We start from the raw sequence: 18,130 nt of genomic DNA on the forward strand, positions 1-18,130 counted from the left end.
CCTTAGTAATACCAAAAAAAAATATCAGCAACACATTCATGTTGGCCTATTAGGCATGTGGCACCAAGTACTTGCCCCACAAATTTCAGTGCTACAAAATCAAAAATGAAAAAGCTATAACATTTTAATTGTAGGCAACACAGAAAAAAGAATGCTTAGTGCACGAAACTCCCACAGAGTAGCATTCAAAAAGAGTAGATGTACACAACTTTATGAATGTATCCGAAGTCCAATTATGTATCAAGACTAGTGCATACAATCAAGTATGCAAACATTAGATAAAATATTTAGTGGTCAGGTCATTTTCACAAGGAGACAAATACATGCATTTAATGAACACGTGAAATTTTTATTCTAACGAATACCATAATTTACATGAACTAATCAGCTTCACATTTTCTCTACCTAGAATATTTTCCTAAAGATTTTAAGGGTATGCAAGTATTTTAACTTCATGTAGATTACATAGAAATTTGAGTAATACTAGTGTTAACATGGTTCATCTGCATTGTAGACAGGTATCTGCCAAACTTTAGTGTTCTTTTTGGGCTCATCAGTGAGGCTAAGATCCATCTCATCTTCCTTATATGTTCTTATGAATGTTTTAGCACGCATCATGATAAGCCTTTCAATCATGAATAATTGATAATTGTTCTCAATCAAGGGATCCAGGATATGGCTGTAGTTTGATGAATATGCCATTTTGTACCTGAAAATTTGAATCACCATGCACATAATGCAACAGTACTTGATTTAATCCTTGTTCCTTTATTTTTACAAAGAATACAGATTAGGTATGGTCAAGTGATCTTAAGCTGTTGAATCTAAGAACAGAGTGATATAATCTGTGATCTGCCAAAAAGCAGTTAAAAGATATTGTAAAGCACTATTGAAAAATGGGTGGCTCATTGCAGGCCCACCTATGAGGTTTGGGGAGGATAGATGTATTCAGTCTTACCCTCACAAACGAAGAGGTTGTTTCCAATATTTGAAGTCATCATATCACAAGACAAACAACCTTATCATTAGGACAGAGTTCACCCCTGAGAAGTGTGAGTGTGCCTGTCTAAATATTATCACCCAACAACTATTGCCTTATGTAATAAATCACACTTATCTATAACAAAAAGCACAAGCATATGCATGTTCCTAAGATAATTATAACACTTACCTATGCAGCCAGAGCAAGCTATATATCTTTTCATAAATTTAATGGACAGGATTGTGACACTGGCATAACCCAAGCACAGATCATCACCCTAAGTTCTAAGTACTGTTTCCTTGCCCATTAACAAGCAAGACCTCCAAAACCGGATAGACTTGTATCACAGATGATGCAATCTAAATTTCTCTAGAAGATGCCTTAGGATAAAAAAGATGGTGCATTCTGGATTTCTGTGCAAGATACCTTAAGTAGTTTCAAATTTCTAGAAAACCATATGCAGAAGAGAATAGTTACCTAACAGAAAGTGGTGAAAAAAATCCCGGAGTCCTTTCATTTGAAGCAATGAATAAGGTTCTTCCAGGAGGGACCCACTTTCTGATTCTGCAGAGAATAAACTCTGGCCGTGTATCCCTATCAAGGTGAGGATGCAGGCTCCTCGATACCCCAAATCTATCCTTCCTGGTCTTTATCTTATCACCGCGACGAACGTGTATGGCATCATAATGGCCAAGGAGTGCTCTGATCTGTGTAAACAATGTTTTTTAAAGTAGTGCTACAGCATTAACATATCAAAAATTAACAATCAGAATCACAATAACTGATTAAATTTGAAGAATAATATGTACAAACACTCATCTATTGGCTGCATAAATTAATTTCATCAATCATGTCACAAATTATTCTCAAGCTAATTGTTTGTATCCTCACTATCACTGCGAGCAAAAATAGATCACAATATAATTCATCTACAAGTACAACCCTACTCGAGGACTTTCAGACCAACATATCATGAATCGATGGAAGATTGGAAAAGGTGATATTTTCGGAGAGGGCAATTGCTTTCATTTAATGTATATGAAAGCATTTGTCCTCATAAAGAAGCAAACGAACAGTCAATTGCTGAAAACCCTAAGCTGGTTTTTGCAAGAAGCTGGATGTCATAATGTCAGATTACTCATTAGCTCAAGTTTCACTGATTTCTGTTTTAGCAGTTACAGATTCTCTCGGATGCTTTGCTCATGGCTGTTTCAAGGTATTGACCATTACTAATATGCAGAGGGCTGAAGCGCTGAAGCACTGGGAAACTTGCATTCTTAATTGTTTCCTATACCTTTTCATTCTTTTCTTTTTTCTATTTTAGTGGATGTCTTATCCTTCACTTACTGGCACTTCACTACTTTTTCTTGATGAAATTTCTTTTGTACCCAAATACAGGTAAAGTAAATTTACTAGAACGTCCTTGAAGAGCATATAAACAAAATTCACAAGCATGCATACTTAGAAGAAACTATACAACAGCATGCAACCTTAAGCTGCTTCAGAATTACTGACTTCAAGAAAAACTTCAAAGATAATATATACCTTTTCTGCTGCATCTCTAAGCTTCTTTGCTGACATTGAGGGCAGAAATGAGTGTGACAACATTATAGCACTACGGTTGTTCCGATCCTTGCATTCCATAAACCTGAAGCATTATCATCACTCACATCTCAGAAAAATGAACAAAGTTTCAGAAGAAACTGTTTATTTAGTGCTTACACAAGATAATACTCATCATGTTCGTATTACAACCAGTTTTAGTAGGAACCCTATACTTCATAGAATTAAAATATAATGAAGCATATCAATATTCTAATGACACAAATTTAAGGTCATGATATACAACTAAACTTTAGTAGTGAAATTGTCATACAAACTTCAAAATCAACTACTTAGGATATATTTTGAACTCATCAATCAAACTTCTGTGCTGTACCGTCACTTTAATATTCAGGAGTTCCTCTCAAAAATATTCTCTCACCCATATAAGATATAACATTTTCCAAATTAACATGAAAATATAGGACGGGGCAATAAGATTGGCCTACCTACTAAGAAAGAGGGCTTGCAGTTCTGTTGATGAGAAACATATCAGAATAGTGGCTATTCTCTTTAAGTTGAACACGGCTAATTCCTTGCACATGTGCAACTCCACTGGCTTCTAATTTCATGCTTGTTGATTGAACATGATACCACTCTTCTGAGTTGTCCAAAATTGTCGGGATAGTATCGGATATGAGGTCTATATTATACAAAGAGTCCATCGCACAAGAACTCGTTGCCCAACTGTCATACAAAACAAGGCTAGTTAAATGTTCCGCTATGAAAATCGTAACAGTGTGGCTATATCCTCCTAAAGCATTCTTCTGCTAATCCTCCTTATACTAAAATAAGAAAGTATTAAACGGAAAAGTAGATGCACTCAATATTTTAGGAAAATAATTCAATACTTTCTTTATTTGATAATTAGAATGATAAATGATTGATTAGGAGTAATTGCCACAATTCTGACAAAACTCAATGGTGGTCAATGGGTGAAATAAAGTAGTAAGGACTACTCATCTATCCAAGAGTCAAACAGAAGGCCAACTCATTTCTATAAAAAATTCTAGCTATTTTGAATTTATCTATATAAGAAATGCATACATACACTAGTGCTGGATAAAGGCATGAGGAGTTAAATGCACTTAGACAAGGCTATAATAATCAGATACAAATGTATAGGAGAGGAGCACCCAAATATTTTTTTCTAAAATTAGTTACATTAATTTTATTTGAGGTAAGCCTCGGTGCCACGATAATGGTTATGAGTTCAAATCCTGGAATGAGTTTCTTCGTCGGCCATAAGGCTGCCTACATCTACTCATCCCAGCAGGCGGGTACTTCGTGCACTGGTCCACCCTTGTTTAATGGTTTCTGGATAGAGAGTCAGTGATAGAAAAACTACTAACCTTTCTTCTGTAGAAGTAGTAGCATTGATGGAATGATGAAGGATCCCTTTCTTATTGTATATTGGATTAAAGCACATCCTTGATGGCATTACAAAAGTTCTGCAAAAAAAAGATAATAATATGTCACAACTCTCAATACAATACAAAAAATGCTAATAACACTCTCAAATATTCACTCCCTGTACTGTGAAGAGTTCTGATTTTTTTAATCAATGGCTTTCACTGTTCACAAATGCAACTCTTTCATATTAACTCTACCTTGCTTCTGCTTTTGCTTCAGACCATGAATATTGAGTTTCGCTTCTGATTTATTTTCGAATAATGTACAGAGATTCGACTCTTCCTCCGCCGTGGCTACCGCTCCTTCTCCAGTGCTACAAGCTGTGATCTAAATTCCTAGGTCTATTCCGGTGTTTGTATTACAGAATAACCAAAAGGTTAAAAATTTGATTCTTAGACACCACATGGGAACAATATTCAGACCTGAAAGGATTAGTTCTTTGTAATACCAAAGAAAAATAAAGATGTATAGGTAGAGTTGTAGAGAGAATGCGCTATAGATGCTTATTGTCAATCCAGATTTTAGCTCACTGCATAAAACATGCAAAAATTCTTAGAGCATTCACAATTGTTTTACTTCTTGCTTATGAGAAATGAAATTCATGTGTTTTGATGTAATTTATCTATTTTATGTATTTTATTTATCTTTCAAGTTATTATGTTTTAATTTCTCTTATATTTTGAAATTATATTTAGTGTGTTTTGCTTAATGTAATATTTTGTTTATTTATTTGTGTCCACTTATTTTATTTTTGTAATTTACAACAAAAATTTATATTTATTGATAATTATTCTTAATAATTTGTTATATGCACTGTAAAATATAAAAGTGTGTGGTATATTATAAGACCTAAATAAGACTAAGAATAAGAATGATGTTTATTTTATGAGAGAAAAATAGATATTGTTCTTATTTTATCGGAAGTTATAATAAATTACAAAATAATATGTAAGACCTAAATAAGAATGAAAATATTGTTTGTTGATGAAGATACTCTTAGTAGACGTGATTTAGATTTTTATTATTTTTTATTACTATTAGCTATTATTGAATTTTGAGTAAAAAATCACTAGTAATGGAAATGGTAATAGAATTTGCCAATACTCATGTATAATACATGTAAAGGGTTGGGTTTGTTTTTTGAGCTCACTTATGATTGCGATCCTAGATTTTGAGAGTCATTTTTGGATGAGCTTGACTCCAAAAAATGAGGTATTCCGAGCTATTTGGACCCATTATTCCTTCCAATACATGTATATATATATATATAAATGTATGAATCATATTCTAAGAGTTTTTTACTCTGTCATTATATCATTCACTATTAAAATTAAATCATTCTTGATTTTTAAATACAAGTAATAGAAATGAATGATGGATGATGTAGTGAGTGTGTAAAAATATTTACAATAACAATGTATTATATATATTGCAACATATATAATCTGATCTTAATTATAATTGTAATGTTATATTGTTAATCCATAATTGTAATATCATATTAATCCATAAATGTGATTGTTATGTATTTAAATAGTGATATTATATACTAATGTTATGTTGTTAAGTAATATTTGATGTATTGTTAGATTGATTAAACAATTTTGACTAAATAAATTTTTATCATAATATGAAAGTTTTTTTATGTTTGTTTAAGTAAAATAAGTTGTGTTTAATAGTCAATTTAAATTGTGTTTAAATATGTTTTATAATTTTTTCTCTTTTTGATTGCTTAAATAACATATAGGATTGTAGAAAATAAATACACAATTTCATAAATTACTTGCAATTATTTTAATATTTTCTGAATTTCTGTGTACTCTTAGCTTCACTGAGTACCAAGGATCTGCGAGTAGTAGATCTAACGAATATTCGTGCGGATATAGGTTCAAAAGTGAAGCAGCGAGACAGGTCCAAATAGTGCACTACTTGGACCCATTCAAGCTTATTGTCATCTATAAAAATCACTCTATTATTTGAATATTTATCTGCACAATATAAAATTAATTATTATTTTAGTCTCCTTAACTAATATTAATTTTTTTTAGTGTGAACCAAATATATACTTTATAGAAAACAAGTTTGAGTCTTAAAATTAGATACAACCACTTTGGACAACAGAGGAAAGTAGTTAAGAGAGTGTTTCCTTTACCCATTTTATGTTTTCATTTTGGTTGAAAACAGAGGTAGATGTTAGAAGGAACATGTGGGGGCAATTATCGCCCCCTGAATTTTTTATTTATTTATTAAATTACTTTTAATCTAATTACCTACATCAAAAACTATCTTCATGGAAATAATCATATAAGCTTACATTTTTCTTCAATTTATGTGCTTGATAAATATGTAAAATGTAATTTGTGTAGTTCTTCGAAAAATAATAGATCTTTTATACATGTGTAGATATTAATGTTGCTTATAATACTATAATTTCATTTGAGTTCGTAATGGTTTTACATATAATAAAATAGATATGAGGATCACATATTGTCTTTATCAAACTTTGAAGTAAAAGTCTCAAGTTCCCAAGGATTTTTTATAAATCGTTTAATATTGTTAATATATGTATTTTGTGCAAAAATTCTACCCATATTTCGGTGAGTAAGATATTATGTTGATATGTCAATTCAACATTTTATTATTGATGTCTTTAGCCATTTAGGTTTGAAAAGCTCTCAATCATCTATGAATTAAATGCAACTTTGATAAAATGGTGAATGTTAATGCATATTACTTGTTTGGTCGAGTTATTCATCATATCTTAACTATTATGATTCAAGTGTTCAACTACTATGAAAATATAATTTTCAGTAATAAAGACAATCAAACAAAATTATATAGCAATATAGAAGATGAATTTCTTGCAGAAAATATGATGATTTTTTTGGTACATTGGAACCAAAAAATGATGATTTATATTGAAAAGAAAATAGCTGAATTTTTTCTTCTAATTCAATCATGAATGACTTTATCTCTTTAAAACAACGAAGACTAACACTTTAAATGAATGCACAATTTTCTTTAACATCTTTAATTGTCAATTATTGTTATTTAAAATTAATATGTTATTTTGAAATATTAAAACAATTATGTATGTTTCTTAATATTTTTTGTTACTAGTTAATCTTAAGTATAAATTATAATTAAATATTGTCATCCTTCTAAATTTAACATCATGATCGCCACTGGTTTAAAATAGAAAATATAATTGAAAATATGTGTGATAAGTTATAATTGAAAATATTTTATAGTAACATTTTCTAAAAATGGTGAAAATTTGAAAATGTGAAAAGGATTATTTTCATCTTTTCCCCTCAAAATTCTGGAAACATGGGAAATGGAATGAAAAAATGCACTTTATGAAAGTAAACTATTTAACCACATAATTTTCTTCCTCATTAGTCAGATACCCTTCATTCTCCTTGTGTTTTGTAACACTCTTGTATGAAACTTCTATTTCTGTTGTGGATCGTTGTGGTTGGCGTTTCTTCAACCTCAACCAATGCATGTCTTTGTTTCCTCTTTTCCAACACCCAATCATACTCAATGGTGTCCACATTTTCTCTTCAGTTTATAAACTGTATTATATTAACCTCATATCACACATTCCTTTCTAATTCAAACCCACAAGTATGTTCATAAAAAATATTCATCCTTTCAAGCCATTTGAAATTGGGTACCTGTGTGTTTTATGTTTTGGATTTTAGATTTTTATTGATATTATAAAACATGAAATAGATACAATATGTTGCGATGGTGAGGTCAAGTATTATGTATTTATTTGAATTGATTTATGGGTTGCATGTTTTGTGCTTGGTTAAATGTCCAAATGAACTTTGCAAGGTATAAGCTGTTTTTGGTTGTTGATTTATTATGGTGTGTTTATTGATGGTTGTGTTATAAGTGCATGACTTCATTAACTACTTGTTGTAGGTACTTATGTAGATAACGTTCTTTCTTTCAATACATAAAAAGATCATGTTAGTCACAACTACTTCTACTAAAGCAATTAATGGCGTTGCAAAAAATTAGCCCCAATCATTTTATAATATAGCTACGCTTTTCTAAAATGTTGCAACAATAATTTAGTCAAGGGCTAGTTTATTCCACCACAATTTCAATTGTCACTAATTTGTTCTTTGAGCCACAGTCATGTTAGCCACAACTTATTCAAAGTTATTATTTATGATTGATTTCCACACATTTAATCATGGTTAATTAAATTTGCTACGGTTTTATCCAAAGTTATTTTCATACACATTCTTCTCATGACCCTGATATATTCAATAATTTAATAATAACTTTCTAAATGAAATTAATATTTGCTAGTTAATAATAGTAGCAATAAAATAATCATATCATTAGCAGAAACAAATCTTATACATTTACAAAAATGTAACATTTATAACTCCAAATGATAAATCAAAGTGCAAAACATTAAAATAATATAAGTTTAGGAATATCTAAGCAACCATAATTAATATGATGAAACATCTTGGGTGAAAGTGGATAACTCATTAGCAAATTTGTCAACTAGAAATTTCTCAAGAGTAGTCAATAGATTCTGAACATCTATATTAGGAGATTTAAAGAACACTACTCACCTATGCACCTAAAATACAAGAATTTAATGAAGCCACACACTTATAAAAGAACCACCAATAAACACACCATAATAAACCAACAACCAAGAAAGACTCATACCTTGTAAAGTTTATTTGGAATTTAACCAAAAACAAAACATGCAACCTATAAATCAATTCAAAATAAATACTTAATATATGACCTTATTATCACAACATATTGTATCTATTTCAAATGGCTTGAAAGATTAAATATTTTTTATGATCAAACTTGTGGGTTTGAATTAGAAAGGAATATGTGATAAGAGGTTAATATAATACTGTTCATAAGTTGGAGGAGAAAAGTGGACAGTATTGAGTGTGATTGGGTGTTGTAAAATAGGAAACAAGCAAAAAACCAAATGAAAGAGATTTACCATGTTTGAGATTGAAGAAAGGCGAACCACATGAATCCACTGCAAAAACATAAGTTCCATGCAAAAGTGATGTAGAACACCAAGGAGACTATGTTAGAATTTCTGACAATTTATGGGTCACAGATATAATTCTATAATTGTGTTATGGCCATTATGTAATTAGTCAAAATATAAAATGATCTTCAGTAATTAATTTGGTGGCTAAGGGCATATGTGTCATGAAATAATATAAGTGTAGATACCTTCGGGCAATTTCTGATTTGATGAAGGGACTGAATCAGAATTATTGCAACTAAAGTAGTAACCACTACGGGGTTACTTTTATGGGTTATGGTCCCATTTGTAGAGCAACAAGTTTTCAAGTGTAAAGGTGGAGGAGAATAAGGTAGGATGAGAATAGTGTTATCCAGAATAGGATAACACTATCCACTCATCCATAAGGCACATAAGGCATGAAGATAAGGTCTCTCCTCTTACACACCACACAACACACTCAAGAAACTAAGGCACATTCTCTCATTCCCCTCTAGAGAGAAACTAAGGAAAACCATCCGGCGCTCTATCATCTGGAAGATCATCGCACCCTCATACCTTCGAGATTCCGGAAATGGCTCAACAAGGTATGTTATTCATCTTCACTATGAACTCATTTGGGGTTTCTTCGGTCTGGACCATGGTTGTTCCATTCGGGTTTATGTATGGGCATAAACATTCGGCTTTCGGAACAAAGCCATGGTCATAAGGACTTCCGTGTTTACTCTATGGATTTCGGATGAAGAGTAATTTCTCTAACAGACTAAGGAGTATGTTATCATTGAGGAAGAAAAGGATATGGTTAAATAATCCACTTTCATAAAGTATGTTTTTCATTCCATTTCCCACGTTTCCAGAATTTTTGAGGGAAAAGATGAAAACAATTTTTTTCATGTTTCCAAATTTTCAGCATTTCTAGGAAATGTTTCTAGAAAATATTTTGAGTTATAACTTACCAAAAATATTTTCAATTATATTTTCTATTTTCAATAAAAATGAAAACAAAAAATGGGTAAAACAAGCACACCATTAGCATTTGTTCTTATTAATATAAGTGTTACGAGTGCATTTTTGTAAGTGAAGATAGACTAGTTAAGGTGAGAAATTGCAAGATTGAAGGATGAAATTGAAAGGGAAACTTCCTGAATTTTTTTTGGGGTATATTATCCATTGAATAAAATAACTATAGTTACAAGAATGTATACATTGGAAATCAAAGCGAAGAATGGTAACTACCAATTCACTAGCTAACTCAATAACCAATTCAAAGTAACCACATTTATGCAAGTTGCTTCCTAACTAAGCTATCTATATTACGTTGGAATTGCAAGCCTAATCTACTAATTGTATTCAAATTTCACTTTTCTCCTTTATTACTTGAGACTTTCTTATGCTCCTCCAACTTGCCAAGGTCATTCTTCACTTCTGCATCTAGGTTTCGTTGTTGGGTTGGCATCCCCCGAGAGTTGGAATGTTTATGTTAGATTTTTCCTAACTTGTAAATGATTGAAGTGAAAGAACCAGTGTCCAAAGCTTTAATTAGAACATTTGCAAGTTGAGAGTGTGTAGAAATAGGCAAAACGTGAACAATACCATTAAGGACTTTCTCTCGAATTGAGTGACATTCCATCTCGTTGTGTTTAGTTTGTTCATGAAATACTAGATTGGATCATAAGATAAGTGAAGATTGATTTTCGAAGTAGACGAGCACAAGGTTGATTGGATCATAAGATAAGTGAAGATAAGTAAGTCATTGTGGTTTATAACCTACCAATGTTAAAGCCCTTTATTCTTCTTATATAGATGATCTAAAGATAGTCATTTATCTTTTGCTTTTCATGGATTAAGTAGGGAATAAGAAAACACTAGTAATGAATCTCCTTGTATCAAGGCAAGATCCCTAATATGAATCATTGAAGCCTTTGAGGCTTGTATCGCAACAAGTAGGGAAATACAATCATTTATGAGGAGCATTCTTGAGATACTTCAATACTCTTAAACCAACTTGATAGAGATCATCTGTGGGAGTAGAAAGGAATTGGCTAAGATGATCAACTGCATAAGAAATATTTGGTCTAGTATGAGTAAGATAAATCAATCTTCAGCTCGACCCAACGATGAATAAATGTGGTGTCATAATTTTACTCGGATTACTCATGTTTGAATCCTTGCTTTTGTCCAGAATTTAGCTTATTACAATAATTCTTCTGGTTTTGGCCCACACAAACACTCTAAAGGTTTTAAGATCAACCAACCAAGAGATTGGATTAAGTAAAGAGTTAAAATGCCACAAAATTGATAGTTCAAATGTAACATGTTAGCACTTAACAAAGACATGAGCTGACAATGTCTCTCTCGTTGTCAGAGAGCATTACCTTGTCTTAGATGAGAAATAGTATATCCTCATGGCGTTTTCACGACATCATGGAGAAGGATATATTATTACTAGTGGATCGACAATAACACATGAGAATTAGTAAGGTATAAGACATATGGTATTCACAGAGTGGCACTATATGAAACGTAGTGTTGGAACATATGCATGTGTAACACAAACTCTTTTTGGTTTGATAGGATTAATTTCAAATGTTAGCAACACAAAATGTAATTCTTATTAACGATGAGAAAATTTATCCATGTTCTGAAATTGACATCCAAGTGGTGCAGGATAAAGCTGAGAAATAGGAAAATGATAAAATGACTATCTGGAATATAAATGATTACTTATGTAAGAATTCCATAATAAATGAATTTTCTGATGTTCTTTATAATTATTATAGTCTATATAAGTCTGTCAAATTAATTGGATATACACTTGAAAAGAAGTATGATATAGAGGAAGTAAAGACTAAAAAGTATATTGTTAGCTGCTACCTCAAGTATCAAATGAGTGATGATAAATTAGTATAATCTCAATCTCATGAGATACAGAAAATTTCTCATGAAATTAAATCAGATGGTTTGCCCTTGGATGCCAATTTCAAGTGACAACCATTATTGACAAACTGTCTCCTTGTTGGAAAGATTTTAAAAACCTTATGAGACATAAGACAAAAGAATTCTCTATGGAATCTCCGATCACTAGTTTACGTATTGGGGAATAGGCTCACAAACATGACAAGAGAGATGAAGTATTGATTGTCTATAACAACAACACTAAGAAGAAATTCTCAAGTGTGGCTCTAGAGCATTTTGACAATAACTTTATGAATCAGAACCACAATGGGAATAAGAATAACAACACTAACCACAACAAGAATTTGAACCCCCAAAAGATCCATTATGCTACACTAGTTGTTAAGAATGATTCTAGTGATACATTCTTTTACTTCAAATATGGTAAACCAGGTCTCATTGCATGAAAGTGCACGAAAAAACCAATGAATGATCCTGCATAAGCGAACATGATTGATGAACCACTTATATTGGTATTATTTCTGGTTAATATGGGTGGAGGGTCAAATGGGTGGTGGGTAGACATTGGTGCCTCTTGTCATGTCTACTATGATCGTGATATGTTCAAAATATACATGAATGTCCATGAGTAGAAAGTTTTATTGAGTGATTTCCACACCATTGTTGTTGCTGGTATTAGTGATGTAGAGCTGAAGTATACCTCTGGAAAGACTCTGATTCTTAAAGATGTTATACACACTCTAGAGATGAGGAAGATTTTAGTCTCTAATTTTCTTATGAATAAAGCTAGTTTTACCTCAAACCATAAGGGCAGACTTGTATACTCTTATTAGGATTAAGGTGTTTGTAGGGAAAAGATATGCCACTAATGGCATGTTAAAAATGAATCTTGATTTCATTTTGAATAAAATTTCTTATTCAGTTTATATGTTGTGTAATTCTTATATTTGACATACTAGACTCTTTCATATTAACAAACATTCAATTTTCAAATTCTGTAACTTAGGCTTAATTATAAAGTTATCTATAAATGATCTTGGAAAATGTGAATTTAATAGTCAAGCTAAAATAACAAAAAAATCACATAAATCAATAGTGCAAGAATTTGAACTTTTGGATTTGATATTTATGAATTATATGAGAGGTTAACCAAAAATGGAAAACATTATTTTATCACCTACATTGATGATTGCTCCGACAATAATTGTGTATATGTTATGAACAATAAGTGAAGTGTTTGACATATTTAAGTTATATATGAGTAAAATAAAAAAACCAACTCCATAAGAAAATAAAGAAACTCAGAAGTGATAGAGGCACTGAGTATGACTCTAGTATGTCCAAATATTTTAATAAATTGAATGATATTATTCATAAAACAACTACACCTTATTCACATGATATGAATGGTAAAGCTGGAAGGAAGAAAAGAACGTTAACTGAATTAGTTGTAGCTATAATGCTAAGTTTTGGTGCATCATCTTCTTGGTGGGGGAAATTTTATTAATTGTTTGTTATATGCTAAATAGAATTCCCAAAACTAAGAGAAAAATTTCCCCAATTGAGATATTAAATAATAGAACTTGGGGTTGTATGGATTATGTATGAATCTCAAACTCCAAGCAGTTACATCAGTAGAGTCTATGAATGTGTATTCATTGGGTATACTATAAGCAGCAAGGTGTACAAGTTTTATGATATAAACACAAAAGTGATGATTCAGTCTAACGATGCTGATTTAAAAGAAAATAATTTCTCTTTCAAATTGAGAAATAGTGGGGTAACTTCAATTAGTCACACACTTGTGCTTAGGGACAATGATTAAAATTAAGGTTAGAAATAGAATCTAGAAGAAGAAAAAGAGGAAGATATGTTAAACAGTATGTGCCTGATTATATGACCTATACATCATAATAAGATCCATCCAATCTTGACTTGCCTCCTAGTTGCAAACCAATAGGTTCTATACAGATACTGAAAAAGAAACTAAAACTCGATGATAGAGTGAACAAATATAAGGCTCACCTTGTAGCCAAGGATTTTAGGCAAAAGGATAATGTAGATTTCTTCAACACCTTTTCACCTATCACAAGAATAACATCCATTAGAGTAATAATATCATTCATTGTGATACTTGACTTAGTAGTGTATCAAATGGATGTTAAAATCGCTTTTCTTAAATGGTGATTTGGAAGAAGAAATATATATGCAATAACCTGAATGTTTTGTAATCTTTGTACAAAAAATATGGTATGCTAGTTAGATAAGTCCCTAAATGATTTTAAGCAAGTACCTAAACCGCGGAATGAAAATTTTAACAATTTAATTTTCTCGAATGAGTTTAAGGTGAATAAAAGTGACAAATGTATTTATTATAGGTCATAAAATGACATTTGTATTATCATATGTCTCTATGTTGACGACCTTGTCATATTTGGTTCCAACAATCATGTTGTGAATAATGTCAAATCATTATTGTGTAACAACTTTGATATGAAAGACATTGAAGAGAGAAATGTAATCATTGGTATAAATATTACTAAGTCAAAAAATCTCTTTGGATCACACTCACAATATTGAGAAGATCTTAAAGAAATATAATTATTTTTATTGTAAACCATCTAGCATTCTATATGATCCAAGTGCAAAATTGTTTAAGAACATTGGTGAAGGTATAAAACAAACTGAGTATGCTAGCATTATTGGCAGCCTTCGATATGCCACTGATTGCATTAGACTTGAGGTGCCTTAAGAAAAATAGTGAAACTTGGATTACACTACCAGAGGTTTCCTGTTGTCCTAGAAGGATTTAGTGATGTTGATTGGAACAGTCTTTTAGATGATTCCAAAGAAACTAGTGATGTATACCCAGTAAGGGCCAACGTCAATAAAGAGTCCTTACATGGCTTGGGAGGACCCATGACCAAGGCCAAGAAACCACATGAGGTGCTTAGTGACAACTCGTGTATGTCATCATGGATTCAAGTCCTAATTGGGTCAAGGAATGACATAAGGCCTTAAATTGCATCACCCAAGTTGAAGAGCTTAAAGGAGAACAAGTCTTGGTTGAGGATCCACCATGGAAACCATGTCATTACACCTAAATAAGTAGGAAGTTGTCTTAACCCACAAGTAGTTTAGGAATTTTAATTAATTAGTTGTGTTAATTTCCCTTTTAAATAATGTGATTTAATTAGGAACATTTTATTTATTTTTGTTTATGGTTCATTGTAGGAAAGTCACAGCTAAGAAACATTTTGATTTCAAATAGAAGTTGGCGTGAAGATGGAAGAAGATAAGGAGATGAGGCGCCCAAATCCCTAAAGATATGGTATAGGCGTGTGGACTTGATGATAGATAGAAGATAAGATGACAATCCTTAATCTAAGGGATTGAGATATTTTGGCACATAATTTCCTCACAATCAATTCAGCCACAATACATCATGAAGACTCAAGGATTAACTAATCAATTTATCAAGGACAAGTGGCATGTGAGTCCTTTGGGCAACTCTCCCCATTTCAATTCGGATCAACCAAAATACAAGAGGCCAACAAACTCTTTCAAATTTCAAAAGCAAACACATGGCAAATTAGCACTTCAACAAACTCGACTAGCACAACCAATTGCAAATCAAAACCAAATGGAAAAAGTCTAGTTTTTATCATGTTGTTAGTTAGGATTTTATTTGAATTCAAATGTAAACTTTTAGTCATCTTTTTTCTAAGACTCTTCCTATATGTAACCGTGCACTATTCATGAATGAAACTAAGTTGATTTTTATTGGAAATATTTCTTTTGTTAGTGAGTTTTCTCCTAGCTTCTTGGCTGAGCCACTGTTATTGTTCTTATCAAGAGAACCAATCTCTTGTGGCGAACTTCACAAGGCTTGTCAAACATTCCATGTTTCTGGCGCCTATTCCACCTCAGATCTCTCTTCCATATTCTTAAACATTCACCAACTTTAACTTCACAATCCATACATAATACCCCCCTAACCGTGACCTAAACCTACTTTCATATACCAATTTGTGACCCACATCATAAACACATTCCCAATCTGAAGCCCTAGACCTAAACACTATCGCAATCCATGACCAACTCACAAATCCCCCACATAATAAACTCAATCGAATCAAGGAAAAAGCCTTACACTAAAATTTAAATCAAAGTTAAGGACTTCTATAAGAAACAATACTTCATCAGAGACAACTCATGTCATCAGAGCTCAGTTCTTTCCTGAAAGTCACAAAAATAAGATCTTTACCAAAAAAAGACCTAAGCCATTGCATTTTGGGATGAAACCACACAAGAGTTTCAAATCCCAAAAGTTTAAATAAAAAATATGCAATCTTTCTTCATCAATCAACCAAACCGAATTCATAACCATCAAACCAAGTCCAAATCAATTCCAACCAAGGCCAACCCTAAATCAACTCATCAAAAAAGAATTCCCCACCATCAAAATCTAACAAAGGCAAGACCTTTTCACCAAATCATCAACCAACTGAATCCACAATCATCAACCAAGGCCACAACAAAAATCCAAGCATCAAACCAAATTCCCCACCACCAAAATCCAACAAAGTCGAGACCTAAACACCTTTCCCCCACAAAACCAAACATGTCGAGGCCTACACACCTATAACTCAACCCAACTGAAACCCTAACACCAAATCCTACACAAACCAAATTCAAAAACCTATCCTTAAGCCAAAACTCCACAAACCGAAAACCAAAACGCATCCTACCCAAAATTTCCCACCCAAACTGAATCAAAGACAAGCCATATACCCCAAACACAATCTAGTCGAGCCACATACCAATCCATTGGTAATCTTGTGAACTTGTCACACATGTTTGGCACAAAACTTGAGTACTTGACTCACTCAAGAATCAAAGGATAAAATTGAGAGAAAAGTGAGGGAATGGTATACTTAAACACTTTGAGAGAAGTGAGGGAGTGCAAACACTAAAAACTTTTAAAGATTTGTGAGAATAGTGACATTATGGCTAGTCTAGAATATAACTCACCTCTGTCCCATAGGACAACTGTGTTACATGCTATGATGAACACCTAATTTCAAACACTTCAGAGGCAAATAGAGCAGATGAGAGTCCATGTTGATAGGATACTGGATGGTGACTCTAGTAGTGATGGATAGCCGATGAGGAGGAGGAATATGAGAGGAAAGCATAAGGAGGAAGGCTAAGAGGGAGGAGGTCGTGGTGATAGGAGGATGGATGATTGGCTAGATGGGGTGAAAATTAAAGTCCCCACATTCATGGGACTAAATAACCCTGAGGCTTATCTTGAGTGGGAGCTGAAGATGGAGTTTGGTTTTCATTGCCATCATTATAGTGAGGAGAAGAAGGTGAAGGTGGCAGCCCTCGAGTTAAAAGAATATGCAAGGGTCTGGTGGGATCAGTATTAGAAATAGAGGAGGAGATCTAGTAATGAGGTCGTGGACACTTGGGAGGAGATGAAGAGAGTCATGTAGATGACATTTGTTCCTAGTTCTTACCAGAGGGATATGCACAATAAACTACAAAGGTTAACTCAAGGAAGCAAATCAGTGGATGATTACTTCAAGGAGATGGAGCTAGCCTTACTTAGGTCCAACTTTCTTGAGGACCGAGAAGCTACAATGGCTCGGTTCCTGCATGGGTTGAACCCTAAGATACAGGACATTGTTGAGTTGCAACCTTATGAGGAGTTAGATAACCTTGTTCAAAAGGCCATCAAGGTGGACCAATAGATCATGAGGAAGAATTCCAAGACTCATCTAATTCAACATCCAAGTATTCTTCTAATACTTGGAAGGACAAATCTAAGAAGGAAGGTAGTGCAACAAAGGAGAGTGACTCTAGTGCTAAGGAGGTTGTGGGGTCAGCCTAGTCTCAAGGCAAACAACTTGTGGATCCTAATAAGAGAAGTTGTAACATCAAGTGTTTCAAATGCTTGGGCCAGTGTCACATTGCATCTCAGTGCCCTACTAGGAGAACTATGGTTGTCTTCAATGGTGTTGTTGAGTCTCAATCAGAGGCATCTAATGATAAGGATCATGATAGTGAAGGAGACATCTCCATGCCTAATGTATATTTGTTCATGTTAAGAAGACTCCTTGGGAGTCAAGTTCAGGAGCATGAGGAGAGCCAGAGGCAAAATATTTTTCACTCTCGCT

At 32.8% G+C, this 18,130-nt stretch overlaps 1 pseudogene; it reads right to left on the reverse strand.

Moving 5' to 3' along the window:
- On the reverse strand, positions 246 to 15,926 carry LOC109350572 (annotated as a pseudogene).

Source organism: Lupinus angustifolius, chromosome LG06 (genome assembly GCF_001865875.1).
Source record: "Lupinus angustifolius cultivar Tanjil chromosome LG06, LupAngTanjil_v1.0, whole genome shotgun sequence".
In the NCBI taxonomy this organism is placed as follows: Eukaryota; Viridiplantae; Streptophyta; class Magnoliopsida; order Fabales; family Fabaceae; genus Lupinus; species Lupinus angustifolius.